This window comes from Euprymna scolopes, chromosome 23 (genome assembly GCF_053919585.1).
Source record: "Euprymna scolopes isolate OS-2025 chromosome 23, ASM5391958v1, whole genome shotgun sequence".
Lineage (NCBI taxonomy): Eukaryota > Metazoa > Mollusca > Cephalopoda > Sepiida > Sepiolidae > Euprymna > Euprymna scolopes.
Genome location: NC_136504.1, coordinates 54018229 through 54041852, shown reverse-complemented (window position 1 = coordinate 54041852; position 23624 = coordinate 54018229). Strand labels below are relative to the sequence as shown.

At 34.4% G+C, this 23624-nt stretch overlaps 1 protein-coding gene and 1 pseudogene across 2 annotated transcripts in view; one reads left to right on the top strand and one right to left on the bottom strand.

Annotated features, from left to right (window-relative positions):
* LOC145245901 (VPS10 domain-containing receptor SorCS3-like) overlaps nt 1-23624 on the bottom strand; it is a 1435182-nt gene that overhangs the window by 674046 nt on the left and 737512 nt on the right. The window lies entirely within an intron of this gene.
* On the top strand, nt 14481-14598 carry LOC145246206 (5S ribosomal RNA; annotated as a pseudogene).

Genomic DNA, 23624 nt, shown 5'->3' with positions numbered 1-23624 from the left:
ATTGTTTGTGTTTTCTTTACTTTTAATTGCCGCCATAAGTGCAATTCAGAACTTGCACAAAAAAAACCCCGACAGTTTGTAAAAATATTCCCTTTGGAAAACTCATTCAATAACATTTTTTCATTCTTTTCTCCTTTTTTAATGAATTATTATCGATCTCCCACTTAACTTTGTTGGTTTACTGAATATTCTTTTTATTCCAACTTTAACAGACATACAGATGCTCTTAGGGGAGATGTTTAAGCCTGTGACTCCAGCTCTGTAGCCTGAATTTCGGTGAATCTTTTCATTTTTGACATCGATTTACTATCGATAAGCGACTAAAGTGTCATGAAAATAATCGGATTTATTAATTCAACATTTTCAAGTGAGTGCTCACATACATGTCCATAGTAAAACCAATCGCCCATACTTTTTTCTTTTTGTCTTTTGTAAACATCAAGGGTTCACAATTTTTGTTGTCTTTCTCTTAGTTAAAATACTCGGAAGAATATCAGACTTAGATCGTCGTACTCGCAGAGTATAAGCAGTGCGACGTGTAGTTGTCAGTTAAACGAACATAGATTGATTCCAACGGATATACCATTTCAATTTAAGAGATTGCACTTCCTAATTCGATTAGTGTTTGCAGTCACCATCAATAAAGCCCACGGACAATTTTTAAAATTGTGTGGATTATATCTACACACTGATTGCTTCTTACGTAGACAATTATATGTTGCAGTCATCAAGCCAATGTCTACATCTGCACAGAAAATGGAACACCTAGAAACATTGTGTATCTACAAGTATTAAAAAGTTAAGCATATATAAAACATGCATTTTTTTGTTTTTTCCATTTAATCAAACTGAGCCACAGCACACACACACACACACACACACACACACACACACACACACACACACACACACACACACACACACACACACACATATATATATATATAAAGCAATCAGTAAAGATTAAGTTTAGTTTAGAATAAATATAAATATTAATATTTAAATAGTAATCTATAGATATTTATATAGTAATTTGTACAGCAATTATATAGTAATATATGTTTGTAGGCAACGATGTCTGCGTCTAATATCTGTTCTATTTTTCTTTTTCTCTTTTTCTTTTATCTCTTTTTTTCTTTTTCTCTGTTTCTTTCTTTACGTTTTTATTTTTATTTTTCCATTTCCGCTATAATCTTATTCAAATTGTTTTCTTTTGAATATTTGTTTTTACATTATCTATTATTCCCTATTCTGATGGCTACAGAAGTAGTTACGCCGTTTAAATTGTCCATAAAAGAAAAAAAAATCTTTAACGGATTTAAATAATCTTTACTTGTGGACTGCTTGCTAATGAATTTTTTGCAAATGTGGATTACAAATATTTGGATTATTACAAACTTTTTGAATAAGGCTGTGACAACAGCATATTCTTTTCGTTGTTTTGACCCTCGAGTATATATCCGTTAATATCTTATATCTTTTTATAAAGACGGATGTGGTTCTCGGTTGATTAAGTGTGTCTAACTGTGTCGGATATATACCAGAGAGGCGAAAGAACGAAAAGAATATTCTGTTGTCACAGCCCTAATTATTACAATCTTTTTGGATTACGACACACATTCTGGGTTTTTATTTTGATTCTGCGTGCCAACAGCATAATTCCAGATTTTTCCTATAGGAAAATTATCTCCTATCATCTTTTCGTATTGATAATACTGAATATCTCCATATCTTTTCATCTGTTTTTTTTTTTTTTTAATCCTTGACTTTTAATGTATCCTATGATTTCTTAATTTTGCACAAAACTGTTTTATTTTTTGCTTTTGTTTTTTTGCATTTATGGCTAGTATAATCGTCAGTAATGGAAATTTGGTGAATTGTATTACTGAAAGGGACGGCTCATCAAGAATTTTTTCATGTTGGACTTGAAGACGTCAGTTGGAAAGCAGGAAAATGGAACAGAGTTCAATAGGCGTGCAGATCTAAGAAAGAAACTTTGTTCATGGAATCTACGTTTAAGTTTAGGCACAGATAAAGAGTGGGGGAAATTATTGATAGTGGTTGCAACTAGACAAGTGTTTTTCGTCAAAATCAGGCAAGGAGGACTATTGGAGCTCAGACGAGCACTTGCCATGAAAATTATGATAAAACAGAGATAGGCTCGCAACGTCTCTTCTGTAGGAAACAGTACTCCATCCTTGTCAAAGAAAGATAAGCTGCTTCTAGCAGCTACTGCTCAGATGTGGAAACAGTACTCCATCCTTGGATGTACACTGGCACTTATACAGGTAGAGAATTGCATCAGCAATAAGATATTTACTGGACCGGTAGGACAATCCCACTATTTTTCAAGCAGTCTTAGCAACGGAGTTGATGTACGTATTCCATCTCAGATCAGGAGTAAATGGCACGCCTAGAAGCTTGTCAAAACATGGAGCCCCACATTCAAGACGAGAGCCATTCATTTCAATTGATGCCAAACGGTGATCAGAGCGTTGATGATGTAAAGATAGAAACTTGGTTTTAGATGCATTAAAATTAATCAGCCACCTCTTTCCCTATTTCACTATGTAATCAAGATCAGAGGAGAGAGAATCAGAGAGAACTTGGTCGTTTGCAGCCCTTGAAGTGTTGCCATAGATGGGAGTGTTGTCAGCATAAATGTCTACGAATGATCTTAGGATGTGATTTGGGAGATCATTGATGTTGATCAGGAAGAGAGTTGGGCCCAGGATGAACAGCTGAGGGACTTCAGCATTAATACTGTGAGTTCTGATTTTTGCCCATCAACCACTACTCTTATGAACCTATCAGAGAGAAATTATTTAATAATTGAGAAGACATTTCCAGCTATGGTATAGCTGGAAATTTTGTGGAGTAGACCTTTATGCTATACACTATCAAAGGTCTTTGATGAGTCGAGCAATTACCCTAGAAATGAAGCCTTTGTCAAGAGATTCGCTAATTCTATGAGATATAACTGTTAGCATATCTGATGTAGATCTAGCAGAACAGAAACCATATTGCATGTTACCGAGGAGGTTATTTTTGCTGAGGTGGTTGACTACTTCTCTATTTAACACAGATTCCAGCAACTTACTCATGACGCACAGGAAACTGATTGGTCTGTATTGAGAGGGAGGTGACCGATCACCTGAATTTTTAAATACTGGACATACTGATGAGGTTTTCCAGGGTGTTGGGAAGCGCTTCTCCTTAAGACAACGTTTAAACAGCTTTGTAAGTATCGAAGCTAGTTCTGGTTGAAACTTTTTCAGCACTATAATAGGAATGCCGTCAGAGCCAGTTGCTTTATTGAAATCGAGGTTTTTGATTCGTTTAGCAACATCACGCACAGAAATTTGTATGTCGCAAAATAAACAAACGCATTATTCAAGTGTTAACAGATTTTTTTTAGTTAGAAGTCGAGAAGAAAATATTTGTCTTGCTTCCTTATTTCCGGAAATTTCCAAATAATAATAATTTATTCTTGGAAGAAAAATTACATGAAAAAGATTTTTAGTTGCTGTTCTATCTCCATTGATTTTTTTAAAACTGTCTTTTAAGGCGGTTGAAAATGCTAACAATGCAATTCCACCGCGAGCAATAAATGTCATATTGGTGATTGTTTTTTTTTTTGTCTTTTTTTTTTTTAAATATAACTATTATCCTAAAAAGCTTAAGTAGATCAATTGTTTGGAAAAGTTAACATGGAAAGACATGCTTGGAAATATCTTCTTCATCTCTGAAATAATCTTCCAAATTGAAAGAAAATAATAACCGATGCTAATCCCAAAAAGTTTTTACTTAAACGGGTATAAATACAACGAAATGAAAATATAAGAGGATAAAAACGAAACAAACCATCAACAAAATACAAATTGGGGAATAATTTTAAAATGATCAAAATGTAGTCAAGGGAGCTAACTCGTCATTTCTCTGTTTTAAACTGTTCTAACTTTTACATATGAAATCTCGCTCAAGATTAAAGATAAAAAAGAAATATTCATTTAAGATAGAATTTCAAATTTAAACTTTCCAATTCTAATTATCTTTATATTTGCAAAGTAGACACGAGTTTCCCTTCGAGAAAGGAACATTAGGCGTAATTTGTATACTGATAAGGTTTTAGAAATTTTTTCACGTGATTATTATTGATATTTTTTCACTGGATTATTATTGATTGGACACTAACTAACCGGATTATGAAAAAAAAAATTTTTTAAGTCATTGTTTCGACATTTGAAAGGGGTGCTCACTTTTTATTTACAACGTACTGGTAAATCAGTCACCCATTTTGTAACCAATAAAAACGCGGGAATATCAAAACCATAGAAAGTAAAAATAATATGAACCTACCGCATTTGTAAGTCAGAAATATTTATTTGTGTTTCTCAAAGAAAAAAATAGAATGAAAATGATTTTTTTTTTACTTTTTTAATTTTTTGTTTTTATGAAAATAAAGTGTTTTTTTTTTTTTAAACATAGTTTTTGTTTGGTGAAAAGTGAGTTCGTGGGTGTTTTTTTTTTAATAATTTATTTGTTTTTATGAAAGGTGATTTTATCGGTGTTTCGTTCAGTTTCTTCATTAATTCCCATCTTGGGTTTACGGAAGTAGCCATAATTTCATAAAGTTCATAATGGAAAAAGCAAGCAAGAATAAAAAAAGAGGGGCAATAAAAAATGGCAATTATTAACTTCCGTGTTTGGGCAATAATTCACTTCCGTATTTACAAAATAGAAAAAAAAAATGGGTGATCGATTTACCAGTACGTTGTAATTAAAAAGTGAGCACTCCGTTCAAATGTCGAAATAATGATTTTTTTTGTTTCAAATTTTTTTCATAATCTGGTTAATTAGTGTCCAATCAATAATAATCCAGTGAAAAAATTTCAAAAAACCAGTATACAAATTACGCATGGGGGGGTGATGGTTGTACAACTCCGCCGAATATTAAAACAACTCTTAAACTCTTGTAAACTTGAGATGTTTTCCAGGTTTTGAAAATGTCATGGTTAACTAAAAACAAACAAGAAGAAAAACGAAAACAACAAAGATATTATATATTTGTGCGAGCTTTTCTAGTCTCACACAAAACATGCGTTCACATCTCAAGCCATTTTTCTTGTCATACACATACGCGCACACAAACATACGTGCGCACATACACACACGTACATATATTCACGTTCGCGTACATACACTCAAATTCACGTGCATACACACACACGCTAACGTACACACATGTATGCACACATACGCGCACACGTACGCACGCTTCCCTTTAAAGGAAATCCACACATGTGCAAAAGGCCACCGGAAACAACTACAAAAGCAAGAAACCTGAGCTGTTTCTTTCTTTTCGATTCGGCTCCCGAGCTGAACGGCGACGGACCAACCACTCCCTTTCGGGGCGCGCGTTTGCGCGCGTCACGTCCCCTGCTACTATGTGTGGGGCAAGAACCTACTGATTACGTACATCTTACACACTTTTTCTTTCCATGGCCTGGATTGACTTTCTCACTCTCTCTCTCTCTCTCTCTCTCTCTCTCTCTCTCTCTCTCTCCAAAAATAGACTTTCCCTCTCACCAGCTAACAGTGAGAGACGCGCGCCAAACTGGATTGACTTTCTCACTCTCTCTCTCTACAACAATAGACTTTCCCTCTCACCAGCTAACAGTGAGAGACGCGCGCCAAACTGGATTGACTTTCTCACTCTCTCTCTCTACAACAATAGACGTTTCCTCTCACTAGTTAACAGCAAGAGACGCACGCCAAACTAAACACGTGCTGTGCCCTTTTCTTTTATTTGTTTCTTCATGAAATAAATTCCAGTTCGTTTAATTCAATAAACGGGTTGTTCGTTCCTTTCTCAATTCAATTCATTTTACCTATTTTGTACGACTGGGGGTGATATATATATAATATATCAACCAGTCGACTACATATTCAAAACGGATCGATCAGATGAACACCCCGTTTTTTCCCGTTGAAAAAAATGAGGGGGGATGGAAAATTATAAAGAAGAAAATGTGACCGGGCATTTATTTCTGGTTTGAGTTTCAAGGTTTTCTTATTAATCTGACTCCATGTTATAGTTTGCCTTCTTTATTTTGTTCTTTAGTCCTCATATTCCATGAACGATGTTTCAGACAAAGAGGGAAATATTGCTGTTTTCTAGGTCAGAATCTATTCCATCTAACACTTATTGCATGCAAGTTTTTGACACTGAAGTAGTATTTTTTAGCTACTTGAATCAACTGGCTTCATACCTTGCCTGGATGGGATTTCCATATAAAATAAAAATAAAAATAAAAACACAGACGCCATATTCATTCAATATGGTCACACTACCTGCCAATATCTGATGCATGTTTTCCGGTTATTATTAATCGTTTTAATTCAATATACTAAATTCCTACAGTAATTCTGAGGAAAATGACTCTCTCAAACAAGGAATGCTTACAGATAATAGCAAGATACTCCTCATTCATCCATTTATCCCAGTTTACACCGTTACCAAATGTTTCATAGGGTTCAACTACTTCACGCGTCCGTGATTATTTCATTTTATCATTTCGTTTGATTGATAGTCACTTAATAACCATTAAGTATGTAGATAACGAACACTTCATTCGATTTCGCTTTTTGTCTTCCGACACTTTGATTGGATGCCCAAATTTATTTCAAAGTGTAATTGACTGTATTTTCGAACACTTTCAGAATGATTTTACTAAAATTCAAAAAGGTTTTCCCCCTTACTCGTTTCGACAAAAACATAGAAACTTCCGCTTACCACACAACAATACGACACAGGTTTTCAGATTCCTTACCGCGAACAATACAGTTTTATTAATTCATTTTAAAGATACATTATGAAACTAAATACATTATTTTCTACATGTTAACCTAAATTTATTTTGTTTCGGTTTCGTAACACGAAATAGAGGTCACCAAAACAAATTACCTCCAGATATTTATCGAAAACTACTTTTAAAATATAATTTTATTTAAAAATGAGTAAGTACAGAGGATTTCATGAAAATCTGACAATTAATTGATTTTTGTTAGATTTTTTATACATATGTCTTCTTACGCTTTCAAAATGATCACTACATAGGAACGTTGTTTTAAGGTGTCGATAATGTAAACACGATTTTAGTCTCGCATTTTCATTATTTCCATACGCTGAAAAATATTCCTTTTAAATATTACTAGTTTATTTAAAGCTTATATATATATATATATATATATATATATATATATATATATATATTTGTAGTCATCGATATACAGTCGTGTTTCGTTGTATCACACTTCATCAGTGCCGCTAGACTAGCACCTCTCCCAAGCCGAGAATCGAACCTAGAACCATCGCGTTGATAGTTAGCAGTTCTACCGATCGGCCCACGGGAGCGGTGCCCGCAAATAACCTCGCCAAATATATATTTTAAGCAAACATTTGTCCACCACTTTTATAGTGCTCAAAACGCTTATTTATAAATAAACAGCGAGCCTCGCATTTTTCAGCCAATTAAGTAGCAGGTTGGATTATTTACGACAGTGCTCTACCCAAAGAGGGAGGAGGACTTTAAATATATTTGTAGTCATCTACATACAGCCCTGTTTCGTTGTATCACAACTCATCAGTGCCGCTAGACTAGCACCTCTCCCAAGCTGAGGATATATATATATATATATATATATATATATATATATATATATATATATATATATATATACATAGATACATAGATACATAGATACAAAAGGTAAAAGGTGAAGAAGCTAGCTGACCAGTTTTGTACATCACTCAATAACTTCTATCAGACCTAGGCTTACTACAAAGTCTAGCTAGGAAAGAATTCAGGAAGTCCTTACAAATAAACTATGTCGATTTTTTTCTTTTTCATTAAAGCAGACACTGACAAAAAAAAAATTCATTGTCGATTAAGTACAACAAAAACATATCCATTTCCATGAAAAGGCAAAGTAAAAGATTCTATTAGGAACTGTAATTCTGTTAGCATTTGTACAGAATGAGTCAGACATGAACAGAGGGACGGAGCTTGTATGTGGGAGAAGGGGGAGGATAAAGAAGTGTCTTAAAAGAGGTTGCATATGAACTAACCGACCAGCAAGAACAAGAATGCAACAACATAAACAAAAACAAATAGCTAACTGCAAAGCAGGAAATCGATAAAATATTGTATACAATGATATATTTGAAAGCGTAAATCTATTTCCGATGCAGCACGGCTGATAATCGAAAAAGAGAATCAAATTGTGTAGTCTACCAGTAGAATAGAAACACTGACAAATCAAAATAATGGCGGTAAAGACAAATCAAAATAATGGCGGTAAAGACAAATCAAAATAATGGCGGTAAAGACAAATCAAAATAATGGCGGGAAAGACAAATCAAAATAATGGCGAGAAAGAGAGATCGGAATCTATTCATCAACTCTTGAAAATACATCCATTTGACTGAATATTGCTTTCTTCTTCTTCTTCTTCTTCTTCTTCTTCTTCTTCTTCTTCTTCTTCTTGCGTGTATCAAACATTTTAAACATAATCAACCAAGCATATTTTTTGTTTTGTCAGACAATACGTTATGAGAAACATTAGTCATAAATAATAAAGTTACAATTAATATATATATATATAGTCTTGGAAGTTTTTAACCTTTAAAACTATACAAAAAAATATTTTTTTATCATTCGTTAGAAAGCCATCTATTCAGTCAGTCATTTAAACACCTGCAATCACTGCATCAACTCGCTCTCGAATTTACTATAATACCAATAATTTATTTTTCAAGGGATCATCAGTTGTTTACCATGAAACACTGTTTCGGGGATTTAAAAACAAAACAGTATATTACATCATGGCTCCCCAGCAGTGTTGATCAAACACCACCACCCTTAATCTTAGGAAGAAGACATGTTTCAAACATTTGATACAGATTTCTATTCTTAATTGCAATTACTAACCTTTTCATACTATAAAAATGAATTTCTTACCTGTGCGATTCATCAATTTCCACATTTAAATGGATACATATTTTAATTTTTTAATTTATAAGTCTTATATATATATATATATATATATATATATATATATATATATATATATATATGAGCAAATAGTTAATAAAATATGTTAAAAAAACACTTTGAAATGAGTTAAAGACATATTTAATCTGAAAAGGAAACACTAGATAAATGGATAGTCCTTAATTCGCAGAGTTTCGAAGAAATACTTTCCTTCTCATCAGAGGGTAGGAATTAGCAAAATGCGGGATCGGATTTTGCATGCAGAAGTATTTGATGAAACAACAAGTAAGCCAAAGATCTTACTTGAAAACAAAAAAGTGGAGAGGGAATATAGTGAAGAAAAAGATGATTACACATGAATGGATAGTCTGGTGGAAAATAAAAAATCCAGTGATGGTAAAATCCAAATGTAAATCTTCAAGAAAGTGAAAAGAATTTCCATTTGTACAAGAAAAATCACAGGAAATCCCATATTTGGAAGAAGATGGTCCATAATAATCCAAAGGCAGAAATCCATGGAATAATTCACAAAAACGTGTACAAGGAATAAAGAAAAGATTCCAATAATATTAATAAAAGAAAAATAAGATATGCTTTTCACTCTACTTCCGAGACATAAATATAAATAAGAAAGATCAGGGAAGAGAGAGAGGAAAAAAAATGATAAAGTTAAATATAAAATATAAAATAAAATAAAGGGAAACAAAAGTCAAAATGACCCAGACAGGAAATGTTAAAGGCGCGAAAAAAATATATAGGGCAAAATAATATAGGTCAACTGAAATGTACAGGTCATCAATTAAAACATGTCAGCAAGAGTTGTCAGACGAAACTAAATGGATAATAAATAAATAAATAAATTAATAAATAACTTGAAAAAAAGAAAGAAACTCAATAAAATATTATTATATTATATTATATTATATTATATTATATATATTATTATAAGCTCTATTTCCTATTTGGTTTTATCGAGCTTTTACATCTGGCTGAGATAATTTTATAAATATTAATTCTTTAGTATTTATGATATACTTTAATTTTACCATCTTGGATCATTTTGGTAAATTTAATTGTAATTTTTATTTTTATTTTATATATATGTATATATATATATACTAATTTATAGATCAAATAGTTAGCCATGGACACGCGTTTCGCTATATTTAAGGATCATCAGCGCGGCTGACTATATTAAAGTTTGATCCTGCAACGAAAGAGCGTGTGGTCGGGTACGTTACTCCTATGCTATGAAGTCGTGACTGAAATTATGTGCTATTTTATCACTTTAAATTTATGTCGAGGTTTTGTCGTTTTTGCATTTCACTATGAGTTTTAGGAAGTTGTGTCCCTTACATTGTAGTCGTTCCACATTCTAGGGACGTGGATTAATACACACACACACACACACACACACACACACACACACACACACACACACACACACACACACACACACACACACACACACATGTATCTCAAAAGTGAGTACACGTCTCTTATTTCTGCAAGTATTTAAGTATATCACTTCATGAGACAAAACTGACAAAATACACTTTAACACAATGAAACGTTGTCTGTGTTAAGCTTATATAACAGAGTTAATTTATTTTCATCGCAAAATAAATCAAAATATAACCATTAAATGCTATACCCTTGCTAACAAAAGTGAGTACACGCCTTAGGAAAAACTGTTAATATTAACATACCCCATATCAACTGTCAATATTTTTTGTGTCCATCATCATTATCCAAAACTACTTTTACTATCCTGGGCATGGAATTTACCAGGATTTTTCAGGTAGCCACTGGAATGCTCTTTTATTCCTCCATAATGACTTCATGGAGCTGGCATATATTTGAGACTTTGCGCACCTCCACTTTCCGCTTGAGGATCCTGCAAAGATTCTATTGGGTTCAAGTATTGGGTTCTCAAAAATGGCAGCAATGAAATCGTTAATAAAATCTACATTACTCTCTACTATCCAACCATATTTGGTACAAATATATTCAAGTCTATGACTGACTTGTCTACCAAATTCCAGTCATCAATGCCCAACAGCTTGGGCATTGATGACTATGGTTGGACATTGGATTTGATTTGGAACAGCTTGGGCATTGATGACTATGGTTGGACATTGGATTTGATTTGGAACAGCTTGGGCATTGATGAATATGGTTGGACATGCTTGGCCAGTACATCACCTTTACCCTCAGTTTCTGGAGGGAGGGAATCATGCTCTGCTGCGGTATTTCACAATAATACATGTTGAAGTTCATGTTTCCTTCAATGAAATGTAACTCTCCAACACCTTAATCACTCATGCAGCCCCAAACCATGACATTTCCACCATCATGATTGATTGTAGGTGTGCCACACTTATTTCTGTCTTCCTCACTTGGTCACTGCCACACATGCTTGAAGCCATCGGAAGCAAAAAAAAATGATCTTAATCTCATTAGACCATAGAACGTGGTTCCAGAAATCCATGTGCTTTGTTGACATATCTTCAGTAAACTGCGGGCTTTCTTGTGTATAGTCTTCAGAAGAGGCTTCCTCCTGAAGTGGCAGCCATGCACACCAATTTGATGTAGATTGCGACATGTGGTCTGAGCACTAACAGGCTGACCCTCCACCTTTTCAATCTGTAGCAATGCTGACAGCACTCCTATGCCGATCTTTCAAAGAAAGCATTTGGATCTGACGCTCAGCATGTGCACTCAGCTTCTTTGGACGACCTATCGAGGCTTGATCTGAGTTGACTCTGCTTTTAAAAAATGCTGGATGATCTTAGCCACTCAATTTCAAGGTGTTGATAATTTTCTTGTTGGCTTGGCCATTTTCATGTAGACCACCAATACGCCTTTTAAGATACTCATAGAGTTTTTTTGCCATGGGGAGCCATGTTGAAACTTTCAGTGACCAGTATGAGAGAGTGTGAGAGCTGCACTACAAATATGAAACCACCTACTCCCTATGCATACATGGACCTTGTAAGACTAATGAGTCACATGACATTTTGGAGAGAAAATGACAAGCAGTACTCAATTTGAAAATATAGAAGTGTAGTTTCCTCGGGATGTACTCACTTTTGTTGGCAGGGGTTTAGCTTTTAATGGTTATATTTTGAGTTATTTTGAGGGGAAAATAAACTAACTCTGTTATATAAGCTGCACACAGACTCGTTTTCATTGTGTCAAAGTGTCATTTTGTCGGTGGTGTCTCATGAAGAGATGTACTTAAATATCTGCATAAATGTAGGGGTGTATTCACTTTTGGGATACACTATATATATATATATATATATATATATATATATCAGATATATATCAGATAATTTTGGAACACCCTGTATAAGTGGAAGCGTCTTGGGCCCATAACCTGTTAAGTGTTGAGACGATCCTGAGTGTAATTGCCAGTAACAAAAATGGCGGCGAAGAAGCAGTGCAGTTCAGATCAAATCCTGAGTAATTGCCAGTAACAAAGATATGGAACGATAAAATGGTTGCCCTAGAAAAGATATGATTCCATTTCCATTTGACGAAAACCTGCTTTCCTTTTTTGTTGCTCACTATCTACTAGTTGTCCAGTTGTGTACAAATCCCAACAGCGATAGAAGTCTTCTATCATGTCTGAAAGTAACACAATGTTACAAGAGCGATATCGGAGATGCGCCACTGTACAACTCATGCTCTCTACCGATCTATGTTTGACAACAGGATATTTACCAGAAACCTCTAAATGCAAATCATGATGCTTAAGAGCACAGCTCAACAAAGTTTCCAGACACGGTTATAGTCTATGGTCCCCCTTACCAAAAAATACTCAACTAGCTACAACCACTATCAACAATTTACTCCACTCTCTATCTGTGCCTAAATCTAAATGCAGATTCCATGAACAAAGCTTTTTTACCAGAACTTGCTGCCTGCGAAACACTGTTCCACTGGCCTGCTTGCTGGTTGAATACAACATGGTAGCCTTCAAATCCAATGTAAACAAGTTCTTGTTGAGCCGTCCCAATTAAATAATCAAAGTCTACCCAATTTACACCATTAACGATTACATTACCACTTTACATTCATTAACTCTTATCCTAGAGTGACCTTAGGTCCATGATAAGTGGTCACCCCCCCACCAAAAAAAAGACGTGCTTATCATTGAATGATTATAATTTCAAACAAAGACTGTTGGGCATTGATGACTGGAATTTGGTAGACAAGTCAGTCACAGACTTGAATATATTTGTACCAAATATGGTTGGATAGTAGAGAGTAATGTAGATTTTATTAACGATTTCATTGCTGCCATTTTTGAGAATCATCCCACATCATGGTGATTAGCAAGCAAGTATAATAGCATGGTGACTGAGTGGGCTTAGTAACAACGGGAATCAAGAGAAAACCTTAGAATGAGAAAGAAAAAGTAGAGTGAGTGAGAAAAAGAGAGTGAGAGAAAGAGAGACTGAAAGCGAGAGAGAGAGAGAGAGAGATAAATAAAGACAGAGTGAGTGAGAAAGAGAGATAGCGCATGAGAGAAAGAAAAATATAAAGAGTGAACAAGAGAGAGAAATGAATAAAGAGAGAGAGAGAGAGAGAGAGAGAGAGAGAGAGAGAGAATGTTTTTACCTCATTTATCTGGGTTGGGGCAATAAAATAGATTCGCAACCAGATTCCTGTTGACCTTTGCCTTGGTAATTGACCTCTGTAACCAAGTTTTTGTTTTTATGCTTCTGCCCATTAATCTCTCAAATGGTAGAAATAATGATGCCAATGCTCAAAAAAAAACAAAAAAAAACAAAAAAAAGGCAATAATAGATTCAATGCACCAAAGGAATGAGCAATAAAAACACTGAGACATCAACAAAAAAGAAAACTTTTAGATATGAACATTATATTTCGGAATTTTGGAAATGAGGATTGATAATTTTGAGTATTTGAATTATTCCGACTGCTGTTCTTATCTTGGATTTTATTCTTGCAATGTCTTCGTCGATGTAACCCCCGACCTTCTTCACGTGCATTTTGTCGAACTTGGTAATCTTTATGTCGAACTTGGGAATCTGTATTGACTTTCAAACAGAACCTTTTATTTAATTCACATGGACGCCAAGGCGCAGTGAATAAAGTGCTAAGTCATAAGTAGTTCTAAGTGACAGTCTTGTGGAGTTTGATGGTTCCATCCTCAGTAGAAGCAAAACTAAGAATATAATTTAGCATTACTTAACACTTCCACCTGGTCATGGCTGACGGAACGAAAGCAGTGTACACCTGTTGATTAAATAACGATTTCTGTTTGAAATTCTCTACAGATTTCTGAGTTCAATAAGATACATCTGAAAAAAAACCCAAAAAACTCGGAGGTTACATTGGCTGAAACGTTGTAAGAATAATATCTAATATGAGAACAGTAGTCCGGATAGTCTATACGGCATAATCACGTTTGACACACCGGTTCCCGTCAGATCACCAAAGTTAAGCAACAATGAGCCTGGCCAGTACCAGATGGGTAACCATTTGGGACTTCCAGGTGCTGTATCTATCTCCGCTTATCACGGCATTTATGCACATTAATAAAAGCAATCAAACGATGTGCTGGTGTCTTTTTTTTTTTTTTTTTTTTTTTTTTCAATTTTCAGTTTTCTCTAGTCTGCCAGAAACCATTGAAGAATAAGTACACTCTACTTTTACTATCCGTTGTGCTGAATTCAGTGCTAGACTAAATTTTTGGTTTGGAAGACTGAAGCTTTTAGCACCAAAATCAAGAGATTTCAAACTGTTAAATATTCAGATGGATGTGTTTACTGGTACATACTAGCTAATACATAGAGTTGAAATAAACGTCTGAAAATAGGAAACGCTTCAGACAAGGGATAATGAAATTGGTGATGATTAAAAAGGATAAATAAATTTATTTGTTTATAAAGGAAAATCTCCTGATGAAAGTCTCATAGCGTATTATAGTTTTAAGGAGAGCATGAATCCCGAGTGTAACCTAGTGCAAATGTTTACACACAGGACACACATGTTATAGCAGAGTAAGTTTCGAGAAACAGAAGACAAGTCATAAATCAACTCCTTTTCTTTTGTAACAACGACATTTATTTCCTCATTTTCCCACCACGCGTGACTTCTCCTTACAACCATGACGTCACCCTGGTCTCTAAAGTGATCGTCTTCTCTAACGTGTTTTTTTACACACAATATGCTTTTCTATTTCAAGTAATTTAAATGTAATTTAGACTGAAGCATATAAAAGCATCAAGATTTTAAACGAAACTAATGGAAACCTAAAGACGAGGGAAGAAAATCAGTTGAAAGTACTCACAAAAAAAAACAACAAACAAACAAAAAGCTGATGGGCGAAAACGACTATGGAACTTTCCTACACAAATTCAACCAAGACATAAAAATGACCATTCGAAAAATTACAAAAACGATCATTGTACTATTTAACAACATTAGTCTTAATATACACACACACATATATATATATATATATATATATATATATATATATATGTATGTGTGTGTGTGTGTGTGTGTGTGTGTGTGTGTGTGTGTGTGTGTAGGTATGTATGAATAAAAAATCAATATGAAAAATATATAAATGTTTATATCTTTTCTGTATTTATTTCCTATGTGTTGACGTGTAGGAATACAAAAAGTCTTTTGAAAAAACAAAAATGTTTCTTTCAAAAGCACATTTTCGACCGATCCCTCGGTCTTCCCCAGTGTGAATATATATATATATATATATATATATATATATATATATATATATATATATATATATATATATATATATATATATATATATCACCTGTCATCCCCTGTTTTAAAAGATGGAATCGCCCGATCACCGGAGATAAGATGCAAGCAAGCAAGCAAGAAGCAAGCAAGGTCCAGAGTTTTATAATTAGATAGATTCCATGAGTATCATTTTAGTGGATTATCCAGTATTATTTTTTTTTTTATAAACCTTTTAAACAAAAATTTGATAACTTTAAAAAATTACATTAAAAATTTCTCTGATATAATTTATGCGTGAAGAAATTTTAAATCGATTCTAAAAGCAATTCAAATGCATTGTTACAATTTACAAATGACAACGAGTTAACAAAAATGTCTGTGAGCTGTATTTATAATTTGAGCTACAGTAAAGAACAATAATAAAAATAAATAATAATAAAAAATTCTGAAGATGTTTCTTCATATGCAATCAATTAGAAAAGCATTGGAAGTCTGGAGTACGTCGTTATCTTTCGAGAGTTTTCACTCAACAGAATATATCACATATTGAAGTGTACAAGAAAGTCTCAGTATAATGAATACATATAATTACGTGTCTCTTTTGGTCAAGATCAAAGTGTAGCATCTGTTCCGACAGATACTGCAAGCAAAGACCATATGTGTGGGTAACCTCACATATAAGACCTTGGTCAATGTAGGGGCAACCCTTCATACCAATTGTCATTATCCAACTCCCCGGGGAGTTGGTCCCCATTTCCCCTTCACTCCTCACATTAAAAATCGGCCTTGTGCCTAATTTGCTCAGTGGGGGAGCAAATAAATACCATCTGTTCCGGCAGATACTGCAAAGCTATGACTAGCACAGACCATATGTGGGGGTAACCCCACATATCTGACCTTGGTCACTGAAGGGGCAACCCTTCATACCAACAGTTTCTAATCCAGCTCCCACTTCCCTCCTCTCGGGAGCTGGATCCCCATTTCCCTCCCCCTTCCCCCTATCTCCACATTAAAAACGGCCTCCTGCCTAATTTGCTCAGTGGGGAAGCAAATAAAAAAAAAAAAAAGTGTACTATCTGTTCTTCAGATGCTGCAAGCTATGACTTGCAAAGACCATATGTGGGGGTAACCCCACATATCTGACCTTGGTCACTGGAGGGGCAACCCTTCATACCAACAGTTACTAATCCAACTCCCATTTCCCACCTCTCGGGAGCTGGTCCCCCCTTTCCCTCCCCCCTTCCCCTATCTCCACATTAAAAAACGGCCTTGTGCCTAATTTGCTCAGTGGGGAAGCAAATAAATCCAATCTGTTCTTCAGATGCTGCACTTCCATTTCTTGTTCTCTTTCGGGTGGAGGATCAGTCCTTCACGACTGAGACAATTTTTTATTTTTTTACCTTTTCTCCACGTTTAAAAACGACCCTGGTGTCTAACTCTGTCGCGTGAGGGGGCATAGTAAATAGGTATTTAAATAGGTGAATTAATATAGTAAGATATCCTAATAACAAGTAGTTTATACCTGCTCCTTGTGTTATACCTCCCTTCTCGATTCTATCCGAAAACAAATTTGTTCATACCCGAAAATAAGAACGAATTAAGGCAAACGGTTGAAGACAAGAAAAGCTTTATTCGCTTTGTTGTTGTTCTAAACTGCTCACCCTCTGCTTAATCATAATTTATCCGGGCATGACGATTCTCTCTCCTCACTCTTTCTGCTTGGACCATGTGACGTCATATCCACTTCTATCAAACATTAGGTTGAGTTGATATTCGAGTGCACTAAGCTTACCCGACTGAACACGATTTCCTATTATTCTCAAATAAAAAGATTATATTCGCCCAATATTAAAAATTTTGGTGGTGTTTGTGCAGTACTTGGGTATGTCGAGTTACATCTTTACCTTACGTCTACTGTTGGTAGAAAGAAAAATATTTGTGAAATTTTTTGGATAAAACATTATACTTATTAGAGAGTAAGTAACTAGGATAAGAAGGTGGGCTCCCTCTATCATGCTAGAAGACTAGGAATCACATAAAATAAAACTACTCACACCTGAGCGTATCCTGTACTTCTACAAGGCCACCATTCGCCCATGCATGGAGTATCGTTGCCACATCTGGGCTGGTGCATCTACCACAGGTCCCTCCTTCTTGGATAGGGTCCAAAAAAGAGTCTCCAATCTAATAGGTCCCACTTTGTCAACTAAGCTCCAACCCTTGTCCCATCGCTGCAATGTTGCATGTGCCTGTTTTACAAATATTTTAATTGAATGTGTTCTGATAAACTCGTTGCACGTGTGCCCCCTTGATGTACATATTTCCAATAAACTTGCTTAGCAACAAAATCATACCCCTTCACTGTTGAGATCCCTAAATGCTGAACGCTTTCTACTTTAATAGTTTCTTTCCTTGAACAGCTAGTCTTTGGAATTCTCTTCCTGCTATCTGCTCCCTGACTGTATTGATATGCAGAAGTTTAAATGTAATGTTAACTAAGATCTTTTTAATCTTTCCTAGGCATGGTTCCAAATAGTAGCCCTTACGTCCAAGTGGCGATATGCCTTGTTAGGGGTTAATGTGAAGAAAAAGAAAATGTTTTTATAGTCAAAAAGATTACATGTTTTTAAGTAAAAATAATTTGCTGTTTTGAATCAATGCTAAATAATTCTTTATCTACTTTTTTACAGATTAGCATGAATATAATATAAATGTCATTTTGTTTTGAATAAATATATTTGTGCAGTGTTTTTATATTTAAATTCTATGCTAACCTCTTGAAATTTATAAAACACGTGTAACATAGCATTATGGCACACGTGTAAGAAAATCAGCAGCAGCTGTAGGATAGCTGAGTAGCGAAAATATTAGCAGCAGCAGCAGCCATTTTAGCAATATACAAATTAGCAAGTGTGTATGAGCTTGTGTCACAAGAAAAGGAGAGAAAAATACACCACATGGTCAAGAACAGAAGCAAAGTGCAACAGCACAAAAGATGGACGTGTGAACTCAAAGGCAACAAAGCGTGAAATGGCGGGGAGAGAGACTTTTAGAAAGCACATATTATATGGTAGAACGTTGTAAAATATGTGTGCGAAAAGGCTTTTGAAAGATAATGAAATGCATTGTTTTGGAAGAACCATGAATAAATGCACTTCATTTACAAAAACAAAAAACAAAAAAAAAACAAATGCGGAGTCGGATTTTTATTTATTTTTATTTTTTTGTTCCTTTACAACGAAGTCTTACACAATGTGCAAGTCTGAGTGGTTGAAATTACTGATGGGATGATTCCAATATATTTTCCGATTCTGATACAATTACTGATTCCATACTAAATTCCCGATTCTGATACAATTACTGATTCCGATTCTTATTCTCTAAATATTTAACTATAAAGTTGTTAGTTTTTCCTGATCACTGTAAAACACTTGCTAAATGTGCAGATATTTTCGTCAAACTTGTGGGGGATGGTTTATAGATTTTTAGGTTTACTGGTTGTTTACAATAAATAAATATCTGTTTTTACATTACAACTAACAGGGGAAGATTTTGTTTTGAATAAAAATCAAATAAAAAAGACAATTAAAAGAATCCTTTTTGGCATCGGAAAATAGGCACAAATTTTTCCGATTCCAATAATGATTCCGATACCCTCAAAAGTTCCAATTTTTCCCATTTTCGATACCAATTCCGATTAATCGTCCCAACACTAGTTAAAATGTAATGACACGGTTAAAGTGTAACGGTCACAGTGTACACACCCAGTTAAAAAATACTTCAGACTTAACTGAGATTTGAACTCGGGTACTGACATTTATATCATTGGAATCAGCATCTGATTCTAATGACACCAAGTTATGGTAAAATCTTTTATACAAAATTGATTGATTTTCTTCTTTACCAATAGTATCACTGCATTCTAAAGATTGCAAATAATTACTTTGTGATCAAGAAGAAATCGTTGTTAGATGGAAATAACATTATGATGAGGTTTTAAATAAGCCATCGTCAATGAAGAATTGATCAAGTTGATTACTTCCAAACCGACAAAATGTTTGATGGCATGGCTCCTTCTCTTGAAGAAGTCAACAGTTCTGTTTAAAAAGTGACTAATGGTTAATCACCTCATATACACGGTTTAAATGCAGAAATTTTGGAAATTTTGGAAATGTGGAACTAGAATGATTATAGAACTTCTAACTTTTCTACTGAAAACGGTCTGGAATAGAAAGATTCCTCCACGCTTGTACTCTACAAAGGAAATGATAGCAAGGATGACTGCGGGAACTACCCATTAGATGAAATATATTTTTGGTCCCCTGACAAAAGGAGGGTGGACCTGTAAATTCACCCTTGTCTGTTCATCCATTCATCTGTCCACACAATAACTACGCCTTGGAATTTTTTGAAACTTTGCGCAAGCATTAAACATGATATGAGTAAAAAAAAGTAACAGAACGGATTTTCCGGGAAAACTCTGCCCCAACCCCTCCGGGATGCCTTTCGGTTTAAAATAGCTAAAATTGACACTTTTGTGCTTATTAAGAAAAAAAAATGATGCCTTGGATTTTTATAAAATTTTCTGAAAAGTTATAACTAACTGATTTCTATAGAATTTTGTTTGTCTATACTTCGTGATAACTCTTGGAAGTGCCTCAGGAGCTCTTTTAGGGCTAATAAAAACACTCCATTTTTGAGACTATTTTACCATATTTGTTCAAACTTTTCTGCGTATGTCTATTTAGCAGTTTTGGATGGTGCTGAACTCAAATTTAAATATGTTAAGGCCTTGGGGACTTTTAGGGCTAAATGGGGGTGAGGCAAATGATATACTTAGTCATTTCTTTTTTTGCATGTTGCAAAGGCCTAAAATTGCATCGTTTGTTCATTTTCATCAGGATTTGATATCCCCTGGGGACTTTTGGGGATAAATGGGGGGAGGGGCAAATGCTGAACTTAGTCATTTTTTTTATGCCTCATTCACTGTGCACTCACGAGGAACCATGCATGCTTCACTTGTTCATCTAGAAAACACATAATGAAAAGTATTTTTTCCTTCATAATCTTCCTTGCCTTAAAGATATTTGGAGAACAGAATTATGCTGCTTGAATATTCCAGAGACTGGACATCTTGGATTAATATGTATCACAGAGCTCTCTAACTATAGTATTTAAGACTAAGAAGTAATTCTTTCTTTACTTGTAAAGGGAGAATAAATAATTGTTGATGTATATAGAGCAGTTTTATTCAATTCCGTCTTTACATTTATTCCACATCCCACAAATACCACCATTACATATCATTACCATACAATATATTTGCTTTCAGTCCTTGAAAAAGAAAAATCACGGTGATTTAAAAAATAATTGAAATGATATTTTTGTAGTAGTAATTCTTCTAATGCACTCACGTCCAAAAGACAGAAAGTCTGTTCTGTTTGCTGTCAAAACACAGGGGCTAGAAAAAGAAGAAGAAGAAGAAGAAGAAGAAGAAGAAGAAGAAGAAGAAGAAGAAGAATTACGTCATTTTGAATTTTAGAAAAATTTTTCTAAAATTTAAAATGGCGTAAGGTATTTACTGCCTCTATTCAAATTTTTCGGATTTTAATCATGTCAAAACGCATTTATTTCCTTTTGACGGATTGATTGTTGCTATTTCTTCTGAGGAGTTAAGGGCATAATAAATTTACTGATTGATATAATAACTAAGTGATTGATTTTGCGCTACGAAACACATACTGTCAAGAATTGTATAAGTCAACTGAATTAAAGGAATAAATTATAAGATGGTCAACATCATTAACTTTGGAATATAGTCTTTTGTCATTTATTTACTATATAGCTCTGTAATTATATTGAGCTTCTTGAATAAGGATTAGTATATATCATAAGAAAATATATTTGCACATAAATATATATATATATATATATATATATATATATATATAGTAAGTTATGAAAGTATATATTGCAATTAAGCTACACAGAGTATTCCACGTTTCATCCTCGTGAGAATTCATCAGGCTTATGTTATGTTCTATATTTTCATAACTTACTATCTAGCTCTCCCTATGTATTGAGCACTGTTGAATTAAATATTGAAAATTTACACATAAAATTATATCTTTTTATATTAATTATATATATATATATATATATATATATATATATATATATATATATATATATATATATATACTAGCAGAAGTACCCGTCCTTGACTGGGTTCAAACACAGCTTACAGAAAATGGACTGTGATTGATGAAAGTATGATAGGTTATGAAAAGGAGGGGGTTGTAAAGAGATAGGTTTTGATACTCAAAAATTTTACCCTAAGCAAAATATGATGAAAGTAAAGATAATTTTCGCGAAAATATATTTTTTTGTATCAACTTTGTTTTCAAACAAAACCACACAAAAGATCATAACTGTGGGTCATCCGATGCATTGAGCCGTGCCCTCAAGCGTTGGACCGTTTGGATTTGCATATTGAGGGTGCTGGCAACGGTCCTGTTGTCATAACTTGGATCGATAGAGTCCATGAATTGTACGGCGGTGCATCTCCAATCTCGTTCGTTGAACATGGTGTCACTTTTAGACATGATAGAAGTCTCTTATCGCTCTTGGGATTTGTATACAACTGGCCAACTAATAGACGGTCTTCAAACCAAAAAAGAAAACCGGTTCATCAAACGGAAATGGAATGATGTCGTCTTTTCTAGCACGACAATTTTATCATTCCACCCTGTATATATGTACTCATTTATTCTATCTTTTTTCTATCTATGTTATCGACATCTATCTTGCTGCTATATACATATAGTTTATTTCTATGTAATTTCTAATATAATGTCCTCATGAAAGCTTTTCTGCTGATATATAAACCTGGCTTTTTTCCTCTTCCGATGAGAAGCATTAGGTTTCGAAATTCAATGGCCTAAACAGGTTCTTTTTTTTTACTTTTTACTTATTGATCTAATGATGTAATAAGGTTTTATTTAACTTTTAATTCTTATCTTCTATTTCTTATTTTAATTGCTCCACTTATCCGTGTAGAGATTTTGCTATCTTGACAGGTTTATTTGTTTAAAGATTATTTTTAGTTTTATCAATTTTATTTATTATTTATTACTATACTAGCCTGGGTGCCCGGCGTTACCCGGCGTTGCCCGGCGTTGCCCGGGTGCTTGGAGTTGGGTGTTGAGCAAAAAAAAAAAAAATTGGTAGTAAGCAGGCAGGCAGGCTTGAACCTGTACCAGGAAGGAGGAAAAGAATGTAAAAAAAGACAAAAAAACGTGACGTATTTGCTGTTGCGTCCATCATCAAACCGGAAGTGACGAAGGTTTAAATTACGGCTAGTCAATCGAAAAGAGGAGATGACTTTCGAAAATATCAGCGAAAAAACTACCTCTCCCTGTAAAAAAGTGCCCAGTTGAGGGTGAAGGAATGGATGTTTTTAGCCAATTTTTCGATAAGGGTCGAGCTTCAAAACGATACCGATCTTGTGAAAATCCGTCACCTCTCTCGAAAGTTTTAGGCAGACATACATACATACATGCATACATACATACATACATGCATACATACATACAGACAGACAGACAGACAGACATTTAAACAGAAAGGTGAGATTTATATTATAGAAGATTACTAAATGTGTGTGTGCGTGTGTGTGCGTGTGCGTGTGCGTGTGTGTGTGTGTGTGTGTGTGTGTGTGTGTTATACACCGATTCTGGTACCTGATATGTTTGTTTTTATCACTCCTGGCTATAAATATAAAATATAATCGTCTAAATCTTTGTGATCATACCC